This window comes from Eptesicus fuscus, chromosome 21, assembly GCF_027574615.1.
Source record: "Eptesicus fuscus isolate TK198812 chromosome 21, DD_ASM_mEF_20220401, whole genome shotgun sequence".
Classification (NCBI taxonomy): Eukaryota; Metazoa; Chordata; class Mammalia; order Chiroptera; family Vespertilionidae; genus Eptesicus; species Eptesicus fuscus.
The window spans coordinates 13982323-14001735 of NC_072493.1; the positions used below are offsets into that span (position 1 = coordinate 13982323).

Consider the following 19413-nt stretch of genomic DNA (forward strand, 5'->3'; position numbering starts at 1 on the left):
CTGCGTGTGCGCCGGGAACAGGAGGGCGGGGCCGGATCGCGCGGCCCGGCGCGCCTCACTGCAGCACAATGTCCTTGAGGTTCTGCAGGATCGTGCCCTTGACGGCGTGGAACCCGAAGCGGTCTGTGTAGGTGGCCGTGGTGCCTTGCTGTGGTTTGGCGCCGCCGGGGTGGAAGCACTGCAGCAGGCAGCGCTGCACGCCCTCCAGCGGATCGCCGCGGAAGCCCAGGAAGTGCTGCCTGATGGCGACACTGCGCACCTTCTCCCGCCAGCAGGTCCGTCTTGTTGAGGAAGAGGACGATGTGACGATGGTCTCGAAGATATTCATGGACTCCAGCAGCCGGTTGGTGTCCGTCCTCCACGAGCACCTGGTCGTGCTTGCTGGAGGACACCAGGAACAGGACGGACGGACGTGAACCACTTCTGGCGCTGGGACCGCTGGCCGCCCACGTCCACCATCTTGAAGGGGATTTTCTTGATCACAAAGTCGTGCTCCACGAAGCCCTTGGTGGGCTTCCTGGCCAGCAGGAGGTCCTGCTTGCTGGGGAAGGAGTTCAGCTGGCCGACCGGGTCCAGGTTGTCCAGGAAGGACGTCACCGACTCACCCAGCTGGAACTCGCCCCTGCGGCCGAAGGCCTCCCGGATGCCCGAGTCCCCCCAGAGGGCGCCCAGGGCGGCACGTACAGCTCGCAGGTGACGGGCAGCCCGGCCTTGTTCTCGAAGGCCATGAGGGACATGCCATGCTTCTCGTTCTCCGCGTGCTGCCACGGGATGCTCAGCTTGTCCCGCACGTCCACGAGGACCTTGGAGCCCTTGAGGATGTTGTCGGTTTCGCGGAACTCGAGCAGCGCCTTCTGGTCGAACGCGGGCCATGGATGTTGCGCATCTGCTTGAGGAAGGCGGACTTGCCGCTCTCGCCTGTGCCCAGCAGCAGGATCTTGACGAGACGCTGATGTCCGGGCAGCGCCGCAGCACCTAGTGCTCCGCGTCGTGGGCCCCGCCGCCGCCCACCCTGCGCTCGCGGCCCCACGGGCCTCAGCCGGCAGCAGGGTTCGCACCGCGGTGGATGTGGCAGCTCAGGCCATGGAACCCCCCCCCCCCCCTTCCCCCGCGGGTGAGGCGAGCCTCCACGGCAGCTTGGCCGACCCTCAGGCCGCGTCCAGCCACCGCCAGTATTTTAAATTTTTTGTTGTAATGGTAAATGGGATTGTTTGCTTAGTTTCTCTTTCTGAGCATTCTTAGAGGTGTATAAAAGAGCCATCAATTTCTGGGTATTGATTTTGTATCCTGCTACATTGCCAAATTCATTTATTACATCCAGTAGTTTTTTGGTGGCGTAATTAGGGTTATCTATGTACAATATCTTGTCATCTGTGAATAATGAGAATTTTACTTCCTCCTTTCCAGTTTGGATGCCTTTTATTTCTTCTTGTCTGATCGCTGTGCCTAGGATTTCCAGTACTATCCTATATAATAAAAGTTGGGAGTGAACGGTGGAATGACCAGTTGCTATGACACACACTGACCACCAGAGGGCAGACACTCAATGCAGGAGCTGCCCCTTGGTGGTCAGTGCCTACCACCGTGGGAGGGCTACCCCAGGCCTCCAGGCAGGAACTTGGGCTGCAATCCGCCTCCTCACCTCAGGCTCCTCCTCCTCACTCCCTGCCGCCTCCTAAGGACGCCTGCAGGCCACTCAGTGCCACCACTGGGCTTGCAGAGCTGACCCTGGAGGCTGGAAGGCAGTTCGTAGCTGCTGAGGGACTGAGGCCTACTCCGCTGCCTCTAAATGATATTGTCCCTGGGCCCCGACTGGGTCCCTTGGAGAGACAAATGCTCTGGCTTCACTGAAGATGCTGGACCAGGAGCAGCCCTCAGAGGGCGGGTTCACAGCCAATCAGCTGACCAGGATGAGCGGTGCTCCTACAGCCAGCTGATTCCCGCAGGCCACGCCCCCACCAGCGCAGGATTCCCGTGCACTGGGCATCTAGTCTATCATACATAATAAAAAGGTAATATGCAAATTGCATCACTCCGCTACGCCCACGATTGGGTTGGCTGGAGGCGCCGGGGGCGGGACTCAGGGTGGCCGATTGGCTGACGGGAGGAGTGTGGGGGGGTCCCCGTCCCCAGCTCCTCTCACCGGCCTAAACGGCCAGCGCTGCGGGAGGACACATGGGGCCGGGGAAGGCGCCGGTGGCGGAACTCGGGGTGGCCGATTGCATGGCTGCCGGCATCAGTTTTCCGCCACTACCAGTTTTCCTCTAGCCACCTGCCGATTGGAGCGCCTCCAGCCAGCGCCATTGGCCACCCTGAGTCCCGCCCCCAGCCTTCTGGAGGCTCCGATTGGCGGGTGGCAGGAGGCCAGAGATCGCGCTGGCGGGAGGCGCTCCTATCGGCAGGTGGCTAGAGGAAAACTGGTAGTGGCGGAAAACTGATGCTGGCAGCCAGGTGAAGGAAAGTCTATTGCACAAAACTTCGTGCAACGGGCTTCTAGTGCTAACATAAAAGGGTAAAATGCTAATTAGACTGGGAGACCTTCCGGGAGACCTTCCGGACTTCCTTCTGGACAAAGCCATGGTGGTGGTGCCAAGGCAGAGGCAGTTAGGGGTGATCAGGCCAGGAGGGGAGGGCAGTTGGGGGTGAGCAAGGCCGGCAGGGGGGCAGTTGGGGACAATCTGGCTGGCGGGGAGACAGTTGGAGGCAATCAGGCCCACAAGGGGGACAGTTGAGGGCGAGAAGGCCGGTGGGGGGGGTAGTTGGGGTCAAGCAGGCCAGCGGTCTCAGTGGTTAGGGGTGATCAAGCAGGCAGGCAAGTGAGCAGTTAGGAGCCAGCAGTCCTGGATTGTGAAAGGGATGTCTGACTGCCGGTTTAGGCCCGATCCCACAAGTCAGACATCCCCCGAGGGGCCCCAGATTGGAGAGGTGCAGGCTGGGCTGAGGGACACCCCCCCCCCTTGTGCACGAATTTTGTGCAACGGGCCACTACTCTATGTAATAAAAGCCTAAGTGACTGTTATGGTGGAAAGACCAGAATGACTGGTCGCTATGATGCACACTGACCACCAGGGGGCAGATGCTCAATGCAGGAGCTGCCCCCTGGTGGTCAGTGCGCTCCCACAGGGGGAGCGCCATTCAGCCAGAAGCCGGGCTCATGGCTGGTGAGCGCAGGGGCAGTGGCGGGAGCCTTTCCAGCCTCCTTGGCAGTGCTAAGGAGCAGCGAGTCGAGTGGTAAGGAGCAGCGTGCAGGTGGGCCGTAAGGAGCGAGGGGTCCCGGACTGCAAGAGATATGTTCTCCTGCTGGCTTAGGCCCGCTCCCTGCAGGCAGACATCCCCCGAGGGGTCCTGAACTTCAAGAGGGCACAGGCCGGGCTGAGGGACAACCCCGCCTCCTGCCACCAGTGCACAAAATTCGTGCACCAGGTCTCTAGTGTTGAATAAGAATGGTGAAAGCAGTCATACCTGTCTTGTTCCTGTTCTTAGGGGAAATGCTTTTAGTTTTTACCCATTGAGTATGATGTTGGCTGTAGGTTTGTCATATATGGCATTTATCATGTTGAGATATGCTCCCTCTATTTCCACTTTTCTGAGAGTTTTTATCAAAAATGGGTGTTGGATTTTGTTGGATGCTTTTTCTGCATCTATTGATATGATCAGGTGATTTTTGTCTTTCAATTTGTTTAAGTGATGCGTCACCTTTATTGAATTGTGAATATTGTACCAGTCTTGCATCCCTGGAATAAATCCTTCTTGGTCATGGTGTATGATTCTTTTAATATATTGCTGGATGCCATTTGCTAATATTTTATTGAGGATTTTAACATCTATGTTTACCAGGGATATTGGCCTGTAATTCTCTTTTCTTTGTAGTGTCTTTATCTGGTTTTGGAATTAGGATAATGCTGGCCTCATAAAAAGAATTTGGAAGTGTTCCTCTTGGATTTTATGAAATAGTTTGAGGAGTATAGGTGTTAGTTCTTCTTTGAATGTTTAGTAAAACTCCCCTGTGAAGCCATCCGGACCTGGGCTTTTGTTTGCTGAGAGTTTTTTGATTACTGCTTCTATTTCATCAGTTGGTATTGGCCTATTCAGGTTTTCTGATTCCTCCTGATTCCATTTTGGGAGATTATATTTTTCTAGGAATTTGTCCATATCATCCACATTGTCCAGCTTGTTGGCATATAGTTGTTCATAGTATTTTCTTACAATCCTTGGTATTTTTGTGGTGTCGGTGGTTACTTCTCCACTTTCGTTTCTGATTTTATTTGGGTCCTTTCTCTTTGTTTCTTGATGAGTCTGGCTAATGGTTTATCAGTTTTGTTTATCCTTTCAAAGAACCAGCTCTTGGTTTCATTGTCCTTTTGTATATATATTTTTAAAATCTCTATGTTATTTATTTCTGTTCTAACCGTTATTGTTTCCTTCCTTCTATTTACTCTGGGCTTTTTCTTGTTCTCTTTCTAGTTCTTTAAGTTATAGGGTTAGATAGTTTATTGCAGATTTTTCTTGTTTTTTTGAGGCATGCTTGTAGTGCTGTGCACTTCCCTCTCAGGACTGCTTTAGCTGTGTCCCAGACATTTGGGATGTTGTGTGTTCATTTTCATTTGTTTCCAGGAAGTTTTTGATTTCTTTCTTGATCTCATTGGTAACCCATTCTTTGTTTAATAACATGCTATTTAGCCTCCATGTGTTTGAATGTTTTTGGGTGTTTTTACTGTAGTTGATTTCTAATTTCATTCCACTTTGATCTGAGAAGTGGTCTATCTTTGTGAATGATCCATGTGCACTTGAGAAGAATGTATATTCTGCTGCTTTGGGGTGGAATGTACTATAAATGTCAATTAAATACATCTGATCCAGTGTGTCCTTTAGAGTCTCTGTTTCCTTGTTAAGTTTTTGTCTGGAAGATCTATCCAGTGAAATCAGCAGGGTGTTAAAGTCCCCAATGATGACTGTATTGTTGTTGATCTCTCCATTAAAGTTCTTTAAAAGTTTTTTAAAAAATATACTTAGGTGCTCCTATATTGGGTGCATATATATTTACCAGGCTTATATTCTCTTGTTGGATCGATCCCTTTAGTATTATGTAGTGACCTTTGTTGTCTCTTGTAATGGCCTTCATTTAAAAGTCTGTTTTGTTGGATATGTGTATTGCCACTCCAGCTTTTTTTTTTCTTTTCCATTTGCATGGAAAAATTATTTTCCATCTCTTCACTCTCATCCTGTGTGTGTCTTTTGTTTTGAGGTGGTTCTGTTGTAGACAGAATATATTTGGTTCATGTTTTTTTATCCATTTAGCTACCCTATGCCTTTTGATTGAAACATTTAATCAATTTACATTTAGGGTTATTAATGACTAGAGGCCCAGTGCATGAAATTTGTGTACTCGTGGGGGGAGGGGAGGTCCCCTCAGCCCGGCCCTCGCCTTCTTGCAGTCCGGGAGCCCTTGGAGGATGTTTGACTGCCAGCTTAGGCCTGTTCCTAAGCTGTCAGGTGAACATCCTTAGTGCTGCCATGGAGGTGGGAGAGGCTCCTGCCACTGCCACTGCCCTCGCCAGCCGTGAGACTGGTTTCTGGCTGAATGGCGCTCCCCCTGTGGGAGTGCACTGACCACCAGGGGGCAGCTCCTGCATTGAGTGTCTGCTCCTTTGTGGTCAGTTTGTGTCATAGCGACGGGTCATTCTGCCTTTCAGTCGATTTGCATGTTAGCCTTTTGTTATATAGGATAGTACTTATTTATTGTCATTTTAATTCTGTATGGCTCTGTTTCTTATTATTACAGCATTCCTTTTAGCATTTCTTGTAATGCTGGCTTGGTGGTGATATATTCCTTTAGCCTTTTTTGTCTGGGAAGCTCTTTATTTGACCATCTATTTTGAATGATTGCCTTGTTGGATAGAGTAATCTTGGTCTCAGATCCTTGCTTTCCATTACCTTGAGTACTTCATGCCATTCCCTTCTGGCCTGTAGAGTTTCTGATGAGAAATCAGGTGTCAGCTTTATGGGGACTCCTTTGTAGGTAGCAGTTTGCTTTTCTCTTGCTGCCTTTAAGATTCTTGTCTTTCATTTTTTGGCATTTTAATTATGATGTGTCTGGGCGTCAGCCTGTTTGGGTTCTTCTTTTTTTTTTTTTTTTTTTCTGGTGTTGCAACGTGAAAGCTTCTCTGAGCAAGAGTTTTTAACCATGTATCTCACTGTAAAAATAAACATATAAAATGCGAAGACTTCCCCAAATGCAATGACCATTTGCCCATCTACTCGTATTTCTACAGTGTTGTGTCTAAGTGTTGTGCTGGCTTGGAAAGAGTCTGTGACAAGTCACTGGGTTTCGAGGCAGAGCTCATTCTATCCACTGTCACTGGTTTGGCTATGGGGTTAGGGTCTCCCCTTCTCTCAGCTTCCCCTTTTCTTCTTCTTCTTCCCTGATGGCCTGGATGTGTTCTGAGGAATGCTGTTGAGGAGACTGGTCCAGGGATTGGCTTTCGATTCCTGCCAACCGCTGTTCCTCTTCAATGACTTTCTTCCACATCTTGTGGTTCTGCACGAGGTGCTGAGTTATTTGGCAGTAGGTTTTCCTCCTTTTGAAAGTTTTCTTTCTTGGAGATTCATGATTTTCATAGATTTCCTCTTCATTTGGTGCTTTTTTTTCTTCCTCCTCTTCTTCTGGGTCATCGTTGTCTCCTGACTCATCACTGCCTTCCACCCATTTCCCTGGCATCAGTCTGGCTGAATCATAGAGAATCCACAACGTGAGAGAGAAAGGATTCCTGAAGGTTGGCCAGTTGGGAAGCAGAATGGTCCATGAAGGGGCTTATTGGTAACCCAAGGCTGGCCTCTTCGTCACCCTGTTCATAAAATTCACTGACAGTACGCTTTGTCCACTGAAGATTGAGCTCTTTACATTTAGCTGGCACATTGATATCAGCCAACTTTATACACATTTGACAAACTAGTAGACGATCATTTTCTTTTTTTTTTCCTTTTTTTAAATTAAGGTATTATATGTGTACATATCTTACCATTGCCCCCTCCCCCTCCACCCCACTCCCATACATGCCCTCACCTCCCAGTGTTTTGCATCCATTGGTTATGCTTATATGCATGCATACAAGTCCTTCGGTTGATCTCTTATCTTCCCCACCTCTCCCTAACCTTCCCGCTGTAATTTGACAGTCTGTTTGATGCTTTACTGTCTCTGTATCTATCTTTTTGTTCATTGGTTTATAATGTTCTTTATTGTCCATAAATGAGTGAGATCATGTGGTATTTTTCTTTCATTGACTGGCTTATTTCACTTAGCATGATGTTCTCCAGTTCCATCCAGGTTGCTGCAAATGGTAAGAATTCCTTCTTTTTTTATGGCAGCATAGTATTCCATTGTATAGATGTACCATAGTTTTCTGATCCAGTCATCTGCTGACGGGCACCTAGGCTGTTTCCAAATCTTAGCTATTGTAAATTGTGCTGCTTATGAACATAGGGGTGCATATATCCTTTCTGATTGGCGTTTCTAGTTTCTTAGGATATATTCCTAGGAGTGGGATTACTGGGTCAAATGGGAGTTCCATTTTCAGTTTTTTGAGGAAACTCCATACTGTTCTCCACAGTGGCTGCACCAGTCTGCATTCCCACCAGCAGTGCATGAGTGTTCTTTTTTCTCCACATCCTCGCCAACACTTGTCGTTTGTTGATTTGTTGATGGTTGCCATTCTGACAGGTGTGAGATGGTACTGCATTGTCGTTTTGATTTGCATCTCTCGGATAATTAGTGACTTTGAGCATGTTTTCATGTGTCTCTTGGCCTTCCTTCTGTCTTCTTTCGAAAATACTCTATTTAGGTCCATTGCTCATTTTTTTTTTATTGCATCATTTAGCTTCCTTTTATTAAGTTGTATAAGCTGCCTGTAGATGTTGGAGATTAAACCTTTATCAGTGATAACATTTGCAAATATGTTCTCCCATACAGTGGGCTTTCTTGTTGTTTTGTTGATGGTTTCTTTTGCTGTAAAAAAGCTTTTTATTTTGATGTAGTCCCATTTGTTTATTTTATCTTTAGCTTCCATTGCCCTAGGGGCAGTATCAGTGAAGTTCTTTCAGCATATGTCTGAGATTTTGCTGCCTGTGGATTTCTCTAGTATTTTTATGGTTTCCCGTCTTACGTTTAAGTCCTGTATCCATTTTGAGTTGATTTTTGTGTATGGTGTAAGTTGGTGATCTAGTTTCATTTTTTTGCATGTATCTGTCCAATTTTCACAACACCATTTATTGAAGAGACTGTCTTGACTCCATTGTATGTTTATGCCTCCTTTGTCAAATATTAATTGAGCATAGTGGTTGGGTCGATATCTGGATTCTCTATTCTATTCCATTGATCTATATGTCTGTTCTTGTGCCAGTACCAGACTATTTTGAGAACAGTGGCTTTGTAATACAGCTTGAAATCTGGTATTGAGATCCCTCCTACTTTATTCTTCTTTCTCAGGATTGCTGTGGCTATTCGGGGTCTTTTTTTATTCCAGATGAATTTTTGGAGAGTTCTTTCTAGGTCTGTGAAATATGCCATTGGTATTTTAATGGGGAGTGCATTGAATATATAGATTGCTTTGGGTAGTATGGACATTTTAATGATGTTGATTCTACCAATTCATGAACATGGTATGTTCTTCCATCTGTTTATGTCTTCCTCTATCTCTTTTTTCAGTGTCCTGTAGTTTTCCACGTATAGGTCTTTTACCTCCTTAGTTAAGTTTATTCCTAGATATCTTAATTTTTTTTGGTGCGATGGTAAATGGGATTGCTTTTTTATTCTCTCTTTCTGTAAGTTCACTATTGGTGTATAGAAAGGCCATAGATTTCTTGGCGTTAATTTTGTATCCTGCTACATTGCCGAATTCATTTAAGTCTATTAGTTTTTTGATGGAGTCTTTTGGGTTGATGATCATTTTCATTGGTCCAATCTATTCCAACACCATCGTTTACCACTTCACCCTCCCTCTGTTGGAGCACAAGCTGAGTGGCTCCACAGGGAATATTGTGCGTTGGCCCTTTAAAAGGGTGCCCGAAATTTCAGCCAATGCTTTTTGGCAGGGGGAAGGAAGGGGAGATATGATCTCCCCAGGCCTGGTAGGGAAATCTCCCTGGTGTGGTAAGCTGCTTGGGAAAGTGTGATTTCAAACCAGAAAATTCACTAAGACTCTCTAAGGGTCTGGGATATGTGCTTTCTAAGAATACATGTGTAGAGGAGAAACCAAGATGGCGGCATAGGTAAACACCTATACTGCTGCCTCGCACAACAATTTCAAAACTGTAACTGGAAGACAAAACGTCTATCACCCAGAACCACAGGAAAGCTGGCTGAGTGGAAATTCTACAACTAGAAGGAAAGAGAAAAGGACACTGAGACTCAGAGGAGCTGTGGAGGACAGAGGTGCAGAGACATGCGTGCACAGAGAGGGCGGGTGGCTGAATACGTGGCTGGCTTACTCGCGGCGCGTGGAGATGGCGGATGGCAGGCAGCAAGTGCGCGGCTAGCTTTCTCATTTGGGAGGGAAACAAAACCTCCCGACTGCACTGAAATCCAGTTCTGGGTGAGACTTTGGGTACCCAGACTCATTCGGGGAGAAATTGGACTGTCTGGCAGTGGGCAAAACTCGAGAGCATCCTTCTCTCAGAGGAGCCTGCAGCCATTGCTGCGGGACACTGAGACACAGGGGCCTCTTAGGGCGGGGCTGACAGGAAACCAAGGCTGTCTGCTCTACCCTGAGACTCCGCCCCATCCAAGCTGAGCGCAGAAGCTCTCCCAGCGGAGACACAGCTGATGATCCTCACAGCCAATTGGCCTGGAGGTCAACTCCCCCCAGTGATACTAACAACAATCTAGGCTTAACTACAACAAGACTGCACACATAGCCCACAAAGGGGCACACCAAGAGTGCCCACCTCAGGTAACTGGGGAGGCTGAGCCACTGGGCCCTGCTAGGACACCCAGCACACAAAGCCACTCCATCAACTCAGGGAAGCAGTCAAAATGCGGAGACAAAGAGGCAGGTCACAAATGAAGGAAATGGAGGAAAGCAAACTACTGGAATATAGAGTTCAAAACCACGGTTATAAGGTTTTTCAAGAATTTCCTAGAAAAGGCCGATAAATTTAACGAGACCCACGAGGATATGAAAAAGGATCAACTAGAAATTAAACATACAGTGACTGAAATAAAAAATATTATACAGAGACCTAAAAGCAGACTAGAATATTGCAAGAATCAAGTCAAAGATTTGAAATACAAAGAAGCAAAAAACACTCCTCTGGAAAAGCAAAAAGAATCAAAAAATATGAAGATAGTGTAAGGAGCCTCTGGGACAACTTCAAGCGTACCAACATCAGAATTATGGGGGTCCCAGAAGAAGAGAGAGAGCAAGATACTGAAAACCTATTTGAAGAAATAGTGACAAAAAACTTCCCCCATCTGGTGAAAGAAATAGACTTACAAGTCCAGGATGCGCACAGAACCCCAAGCAAGAGGAATCCAAAGAGGACTACACCAAGACACATCATAATTAAAATGCCAAGAGCAAAAGACAAAGAGAGAATCTTACAAGCAGCAAGAGAAAAACAGTTAGTTACCTACAAGGGAGCACCCATACGACTGTCAGCTGATTTCTCAACAGAAACTATGCAGGCCAGATGGGAGTGGCAAGAAATATTCAAAGTGATGAATAGCAAGAACCTACAACCAAGATTACCCAGCAAAGCTATCATTCAGAATTGAAGGTCAGATAAGGAGCTTCACAGATAAGAAAAAGCTAAAGGAGTTCATCACCACCAAACCAGAATTATATGAAATGCTGAAGGGTATTCTTTATTAATTTATATATTTTTTAAATAGCAACAAGATTTTATGGTGAGGCAAATCAACAAAGGTTACAGTGAGCTCCAAGTTATGCACTTAGCATCTAACTTCTGAAGAGACGGATGGACCTGTTCGTGGCATCACAGGGTTTAAAGTGACGTCTGCTGACACCCAAGGGGACTCATGAGAGTGACTGCAGTTTGCTCCCAAATTAATACGCTTAGAGGAAACTGCAGGGCTGAGGTACATTTCCTAGAGAGCTCATGTCATAAAAAAATACATAAAACATGAATTTGTAAAAGAGTTTTAAAAAAAATGCTGTCGCTCTTTTAATATCTCCTGTTCGTAAGTGAGGCTGGTGTGTCAGTACAGGCTGCTGACGTGCGGCTAAAACTTGAGCCTGAATCTCACCCAAGGAAACCCAGACCACAGTGGAATAGACAGGAAGTCAGGTATTCAGAGCTGGTTGACCGAACGAGTTAATTCAACAGTGGTCTCCTGTGAAACACAGGTCAGTGCACAACAACTCCGAGTCTCCCATCTCCCATGCATCCCACAGGGAGCGGCCCCTCAGATCCTGAACTAGGTGCAGCGTCTCGCCCGCTGCTGGAGCGTCAGCGCCCTGGAGACTAGGACTGGGGAGTTTCTTTCTTTTTGACAGACTTTGAGGTCTTTACTCTTCTTTGCGTTGAGAAGGAATGACTAGAATTTTCTCCGTATCACACTGGAGTTTTCCTTCAAGGTTTGTGTTGGGTTGGTTGGTTTTATTGGCAAGCATCAATGCCGCATTTGCCGTCAGTCTCCGCTGATGGTTGTATCGCAGAAGTTTGTCCAGAAGATCTAGGGCAGTGATGGGCAACCTTTTGAGCTTGGTGTTTCAAACTTCGCCAAAAAACTGAGCATAACTCGGGTAGTGTGTCCCTTTGAGGAAAAAACATTATTTCGCGATATTTATAGTTTAAATAACATAAATGTTTCATCCTCGGCATGCGGCCGCCTCAGCGGCCGCGTGTCATCAGAAATGGCACTGACACGCGTGTCAGAGGTTCCCATCACTAATAGGGCCTCGGGGCTGACGAGGCGTCTGTTCTCACTACCTATAAAGTTTTCCCAGCGTTTCCGTGAATGTTGTCCCAGGATATCGTTGAAGTGCGGGTCTAGGTCTATGTGATACTTCTTCAGATACCCAGACAGCTCGTCGGTACCCAGGGCCTTGGCAATGCGAGCAAGCTGGCCATAGTTGTCCTGTCCGTGGAAGAAGGGTTCCTTTCGAAAGATCATGCTCGCTAACATACAGCCCAAACTGCACATGTCCCAGCTGTAGTCATACACCTGGTAGTCCACAAGGAGCTCTGGTCCCTTGAAGTACCTGGAGGCCACGCGGACATTGCACTCCTGAGCAGGATGGTAGGACTCTGCCAAGACCCCCGTCTATCGGTCGCAGCTTTTTCTGTTGGTGATCTATCGTGACATTGTGAGGTTTCACATCCCTGCGCATGATTCCCTTGCTGTGGCCGTAATCCAGAGCTTTACGTAGTTCATATATATAAAACCGGATATCAAAGTCTGTCAGGATCTGGTAAAGTTGCTTAAAATCTGTATTTTTTTTTTTTTTCCTTTCAAGGGTAAAAATTTTATTTTTTAGGAACTTCATGCTGCACATTTTCAGAGAGTCGCATAAGAAAGCAAAAATGTTATCCTCCCCTCATCTAGAAATAAATAAGAAGAGCATAAAATTTCTTTTTAAATCACGACACTTGGAAGTTTAGCACCAGCATCCAAAAGGAACCAGAAAGGCGAACAAAAAGGCATTTACTATATATTTCAGATTTCTTTGGTTGGGGTTCTCCCCATGTAGTACTAATATTTCCTCTTTCAATTCGTATTACCAAAACAGTAAAAACCAGGAAAAAAAAAATAGAAACCTAGTGGTTGCCGAAACTGGGGAGGTTGCTCTCTTGTCTTCTGTGCAGGCATTCCAGAAAAACTGCTGGAAACATTGGCTGACACTCTCGTCTTGTACTTGTTTCGTAAAGAAGCATCGTAAACATTCCAATGTCCGCATCTTAGTTATTAGTCCTCCACTTGATTGCTTGGCTGTTTCTTTGGCGTTGGTAAGGTCGTGTCTGCTTTTTGTTTTCGTTTTTTGAGTGGTCATTAGTTCTTCAGGTCGCCTAGTGACGGTGAAGGTGCCTGATGTTACTCAGCACTGCTCTGCCCGGTGGCCGGAGCAGGGTTCTCAGATGGCACGTCACCTGCCTGGGTCCCTTTGCCATCTTGCGAAGGAGCATTCCTCGGGGACGGCGCGCCGATAGTTGATAGTTGTACGGGCGCCGGTATCCGCGGCGGACCGATGGCTGGTTTGGACCCTGGCCCGCTTGTTGATTCTCTTTATCTTCAGCTTCTCCCACAGCTGGGGCAGGTCGTGGGCGAGGAGGTCCCCTACGGTACCTTGGGGACGGTAAGTTGGATTTCGAGGAACCGGTCCCTGAAGTTGAGCTCCCTCTGGGACTCCAACCTCACCAGCCTGCATTCTGTTGGGATGGGGATAGCTCCGTGAGTGACGGTCAAAGGTCTGTCCCACGTGGTAAGGGACTGAGGGCGATACTGGGGGCGGCGCAGCTGACTCCTGGCCCCAGAGAACAGCCCGTCAGCGGCAGGTGTGTGTCGGGGGTCAAATCCTTCACTGCTGCCGCTCCCTTCCTCCTCCTCCTCCCCGGTGTAATTACCGGGAGGTCCACGGTGGCGTCTGCCATAGTAACCGCGTCTGGATCGGCGCCAATCAGCCGCATAACGGCTCCCTTCTACAGGAACTCCACCTGGGCCGGTGGGCTATTCTTCTCGATGGCAGTCTGATGCACAGATACACCTTTTTTTTGGCGTCATTTCGATTTATAAATGTTATGCCCAGAATTCGGGGTCCCCAAGAAAAACCACCAGGGAACCAAACAAGTCCGATGCAAAAGCAAAGAGTCTGTATTCAAGCTAGCTTGAGCTCAGTCCTCCCCCCCCCCCCCCCCCCCCCCCCACACACACACCAGCGCAGCGGCGAGGTGGGGAGAGAGAGAGAGAGAGAGAGAGAGAGAGAGAGAGAGAGAGAGAGAGAACAAAGGCTTAAAAAAGGGGGGTCCAAAGCAGTGGACCGGGGGAAAGTTCGTGGCCCCGTTGATTGGTCAGGGGGCAGGGGCAGGGGTCTGGGGGGGGGGGTACTGTGCAGCTTGCCTAATTTGGACTGAGTCTACTTCTCTACATTCCTATTGGCAGGTTTATGCAACTGTTATATTCTCGCGGTTTTCTAAGAAAAAGGAGTCATATACATAGCTACACAGGATGGAGGGTACAGTACATTTTGTGCTGTCCTGCTTTGCCCTTTCATTCCCCCCTTGTCTTGAAACTTACGGGCCCAATCATGGGACAGTTTGTATTTCTACCTCGTCTCCCGCTTCTGGCCAAGGCCTCTAGTACCACAGTCCCCAACGGTACTGTCCACAGTGAAGTCCAGTTCCTCTCCTGCAGGTGTCGAGTTTCCTCCTGGCCTGCGTGGAGCCCAGGCTAGGGACCTCCCGGGTGGTTGCCAGGATCCAGGCCGTTTCCTGGTGCAGGAGCTGGGAGTGGTGTAGCCAGGTCTGGACGCCGTCTACTTCAACAGCCGTGGGCGTGCTCAGGATAACAGTGTAGCATCCCTTTCAGGTTGGGGTCAGTCCTTGGGCAGTGAACTTCTTTACCCATACCGAGTCCCTGGGCTGGAAGGGATGTACAGGGTCCGCAGTGGGCACTGGCAGAGCATCGCGAACAAGCTTATGGGTGGCTCTCTGGGTATACTGCAGAGCCTGTAAGGACTTGAGTAAGGGAATGGTTATGAATTCCAGCTTTCAGTTTCTCCCTGACGCTGGAAAGGATGCGGGGGGGAGGTCTACTATACATGACCTCAAAAAGAAGGGAGGAACCCCTCCCAGTAGAGGGTACACATGGCCCATAAGAGGGCGAAGGGCAGGAGGTTGGTCCAGTTTTCACCGGTTTCTAGGACAAATTTAGTTAAAGTACCTTTTTAGAGTCCTGCTCATGCCTATCCAGATTCTGGGCCTAAGGCTTGAGCTATACTTGGCTACAAAGGCGGGGCTGTTATCTGATCCTATGGCTACTGGCAGCCCGAATCTAGGTATAATCTCCTGGAGTAATTTTTTGACAACTATAGAGGCAGTTTCTGTCCTAGTGGGGTATGCTTTAACCCAACCCGAGAAGTTGTCTATGAGAGCTAGCAGGTACTTGTACTCTGATGCTGGTGGCTTAATCTCTGTGAAATCCACCTCCCCATGCTCTCCTGGGGAATTTTCCTGGGGCCCAAATTCCCAGGGGGATCTTCTTACCTTGCTTAGTATTTATTTGTGCACAGAGAGTACTTCTAGTGACTATGTCTCTAATTATTTTATCTACGCCTATGTGGGTAGCCTGGTGTAACTGGGCAACTAACGTCCGACCTAGAGCCTCTGGGACCAACAGTCTGTCATCTGGTAGGATCCACCAACTATCTGGTCCTTTGATGGCTTGCTTCTGTTCTGCCAATTCCTCCTCTTGTTTGGTGTAGGAGGGGGTCCGTCGTAGGTCGGAGTCCCGCAGGGTTACTAAGACGTGTAAAGGCCCCACTGGTTTTTGGGCGGCTTCTTTGGCGGTTTTTGTTCTGTGGCTCTGTTTCCTCTGGCTTCAATTGTCTCCCCTTTCTGATGTCCTTTGCAGTGTATTATTGCAACTGCCCTTGGGAGCCAGATGACCTTTAATAAGGCTAAAATCTCTTCCTTATTTTTAATGTCCTTTTTTACTGCAGTTGGTAACCCTCTTTCCTGGGGGATGGTGCTGTGTTCCCATCAGAGGGCCTGGATTAAGGCCAAAAGTTCAGCTTTTTATACTGATGTCCCCCTGTTCAGAGACTGTGCCCAAATGGTGCGGTCCAAGGTGACTACCGCTGGCCCTACATATCGGATGCCATCCTAAACATAACTGCTCCCATCTATGAACAGTACCTCATCTGGTGATGATAGCGGGGCATCTGTCAGGTCTGGGCGAGCTGTTTGTACTGCGTCTGTTACCTCTCTGCAGTCATGAATGGGTTCCTCTGGATCATCATCTGGAAGCAGGCTGGCAGGGTTGATGGCCAGTGTCTTATGGAACCGGACGCGGGGCTGGTCCAGGAGAAGAGCTTGGCACTGGGTGATCCTGGTGTTTGATATTTATCTCTCCAGAGCACCTCGAAGGAGGGCCTCCACACCATGGGGTGTGGTCAGGGCTAGTTCCTGGCCCTGAGTCTGCTTATCTGCCTCCTTCACCAGCGATGCTGTGGTGGCCACTGCCCAGAGGCACGCTGGCCACCCTGCTGCCACGGGGTCTAGCCTCTTAGACAGATAGGCAGCAGGTCTCTTCCGGGGACCTAGAGTCTGAGTGAGAACCCCTTTGGCAATGCTCCTTACCTCACTCACGTGGAGGTGGAAGGGCTTCGTGACGTCTGGCAAGGCTAGGGCAGGTGCTGAGACGAGAGCCTTCTTTAGCTCCTCAAAGGCCCGTTGTTCCACTTCGGTCCAGTTCAGCGGCTGCATTCCCTCAGTACTTCAGTATAGAGGTTTAGCAATGTCCGCGAACCCCAGTCTACAGTCCTCTTTGATGTCTAAGGAAAACAGGCAGTTTGTCCGGTGGCTCCCTGGACTGATGTCTTTTTAGAGGTTATGGGTCCTATCGGCTCTGTCAAGACTGAATAGGCTGCCCCAGTGTCCACCAGGAAACTAACAGGTTTGCCCCCCACTTGTAAGGTTACCCTGGGGGCTTAATGGAAAGGAACCCCGGTCCTGTCAGTCTTTTTCCTCTAAGTTAAAGACCCTTGGAGTCTGAGTCTCCCCTTTCTGCTTCTCTAGGTAACTTGCTAGGACATTCTCTCTTCCAGTGCTCCTGCTTTTTATAATAGGTATACTAATTCCTTCCTATTTGCTGATGGCCTTTTCTTTCTTTCTCTGTTCCTCTTTCTCATCACATGTACAACCTTTATAAAAATCTTTATAATTTTAAATTAACGTTTAAACCTTTTATTATTTTAAAATATTTAGAAAAAGGCAGAGGGAGGAGGGAGCAGGCCCTGTACCCTGTTCCCAGGCCTCCAGCTGCTTGAAATTCAGAATGCTACATTCTTCTTATAGAGATAAGGATCTCAGATTCTGATAAGCCTGAAAAGGGGAATTTCTAGCTGTGCCTTCTTTAAGCCCCCTTAACAGAACACGGTGAAAAGTGTCCAAGGAGTCGCCAGGGGTTCTTGGGTCTCATTGGGGCTCAGGGGGGTCACAAGGGAATTTCTCTCCTCCGCCACGCCTCCAGCCACTCAAAACAACCCCTGAAGGGGATGGACACCGGGTGGGAGGAGGCAGGGAGTGCCTCGTGGGTCCCAGGTGGCGAAGGAGGGCTCCCACCGAGGCGTTTTCATCTGGCAGTCCACTCTCTGTTCCTGTTACAGAGATTCGGAACAATTAAACAATGCAGGAGAGGTTGGAGAGATTCACTTTAATCACCGCGGTGGGCTTAGAGAAAATGAATTCAAATTCTAAGCCCCGTTACAAGTAGAACTTCCCTTTTTATTAAGGAGCCAGCCCTATGTGCACTTAGTGGTTATCTCGCAGCTGGCCTTGAAAACAACACAGTTCTATCCAATTAAAAAATGCACCTGGCATGGCATAGGGATCATGGGGTCTCGCGGTGAAGGCGGCTCGAGCTCTCCGGCTGCGCGCTCAGATCTTACCGCCTAAAATCGGTATTATTGATATATGCAAATACCACGAAGGTTCTCCAGAATCTTAACCTCTCCTTTTACCTTCTTTTTCTTCACTGGCTTGAGAATTTTTTACAACCACTCTCTCATTTTTGATTTAATGGCCTCGGAAACTTCACTGTACTTTCCCCGACCAAGTTTCCGAACCCGTTGGTAATCTCTGGATCACCCCAGCTCAGGACGGGAGGCTCCTCAGGCTGTTCCCCTTGGCGTAGACCCGGGCCCTGCTGCCCGCGGCCCGGCCGCGCAAGGCGGGCGGGACTGGGGGTGCCGCGGGGCGCGGGGGCGGGGCGGCGGGGCGCAGCGGGGCGCGGGCGGGACTGGGGGTGCCGCGGGGCGCGGGGCGGCAGGCGGCGGGGCGCGGCGGGACTGGGGTTGCCGCGGGGCGCGGAGGGCGGCGGGGCGTGGGGCAGCGGGGCCGCAGGAGGAGGAGGAGGAGGAGGAGGAGGAGGAGGAGGAGGGCGGTGGCGGGCGGCCACGCCAGGCGGGCGGGCTGGGGGAGCGGGGGACACAGTCCGGGCGGCCGGCGGGCGGCTCTCGCGCTGCGCTGCGGCCTCTGCTCAGCTCGCGGCCCCAGGCGGCAATGGTGGTACCAGCAGCTGCGGCCGCCGGCCTGGAAAGGGTGAAGGGTATTCTTTAAGAAGAGGAAGAAGCAAAAGATAAAGATAAAAATTATGAAAAACAAATACGTATCTATCAACAAGTGAATCTAAAAACCAAGGGAATAAAACAATCTGATGAACAGAATAAAGTGGTGAATATAATAGGATCAGGGGCATAGAAAGGGAGTGGACTGACAATTCTCGGGGGAAGGGGTGTGGGGGTGCGGGAAGAGACTGGACAAAAATCGTTCACCTATGGATGAGGACAGTGGGGGGACGTAAGGGCAGAGGGTGGGGTGGGAACCGGGTGGAGGGGAGCTAAGGGGGGAAAAAAGATGGACAGTTGTAATAATCTGAACAATAAAGATTTATTAAATTAAAAAAGTAGAAAACAACAAAGAGAGCTACAGAACGTTGCTAAGAGATATTAAAAACATAAATGAATGGAGAGATATACCATGTTTATTGATTGGAATGGAGCAAGCTGGTCATTCAAACAATATGGTCAAGTTGTGCCCATATAACAAACGTTCCCAAAGTTAAAAAACACACACATGTGTATACGTCGCGGACCCCTGCTAGCCCCTCTTTCTTCCCACAGCGTCCTGTGGTTCTGAGGTGAAGGCCCATTTTGTGGGGCGTGGTAAAGTGGGGGGCGGGCTTCTTAGGACAGGAGGCATTATGTATGGCTTTCTGTGGTATGAGCTGGATGGCGCAGCGTGCCGCTGGCATCTCGGGGCATTCGTGCAGCTGGAGCCTGCGGGCGTTCGCGCGACTGACGGCGCTACGGCGCGTTCCCGTGGCTGGCGCGTTCCCGTGGCTGGCGCGTTCCCGTGGCTGGCGCGTTCCGGGCTGCGCTGCCGGCGAGCTCCGGGCTGGGCGTTTGCGCAGCCCGCGTGACCCGGTGCCTCCGAGCGGCTGCCGCATTCGGTTTACGCTAAGGCGCGTTCGCGTGGGGGCGGCACGCCCGGAGCTCACTGGGGAGGGCGCGGTTGGTGCTTTTTGCGGCCCCGCCCGCGCTGGTGGCGGCGGCACATGTGCAGCAGCGACCTCCCGGCTTTTGTGTTACCGGGTGGCCAGCCCTCTGCGAGGCCGCAGGAAGAGGTGAGCTGTGGGAAATGCCCTGTCAGTGGTGCCCGGCTCAACTGCAGTCATGTAAT

General features: G+C 49.3%; 3 pseudogenes; all 3 read right to left on the reverse strand.

The window, feature by feature from the left end:
* Positions 1-2: 2 nt before the first annotated feature.
* On the reverse strand, positions 3-2304 carry LOC103284805 (guanine nucleotide-binding protein subunit alpha-12-like; annotated as a pseudogene).
* A 9340-nt stretch (positions 2305-11644) lies between these two features.
* Positions 11645-12554, reverse strand: LOC103284804 (casein kinase II subunit alpha'-like; annotated as a pseudogene).
* Positions 12555-13043: 489 nt separating this feature from the next.
* Positions 13044-14260, reverse strand: LOC103284682 (Y-box-binding protein 3-like; annotated as a pseudogene).
* Between the last annotated feature and the right edge of the window lie 5153 nt (positions 14261-19413).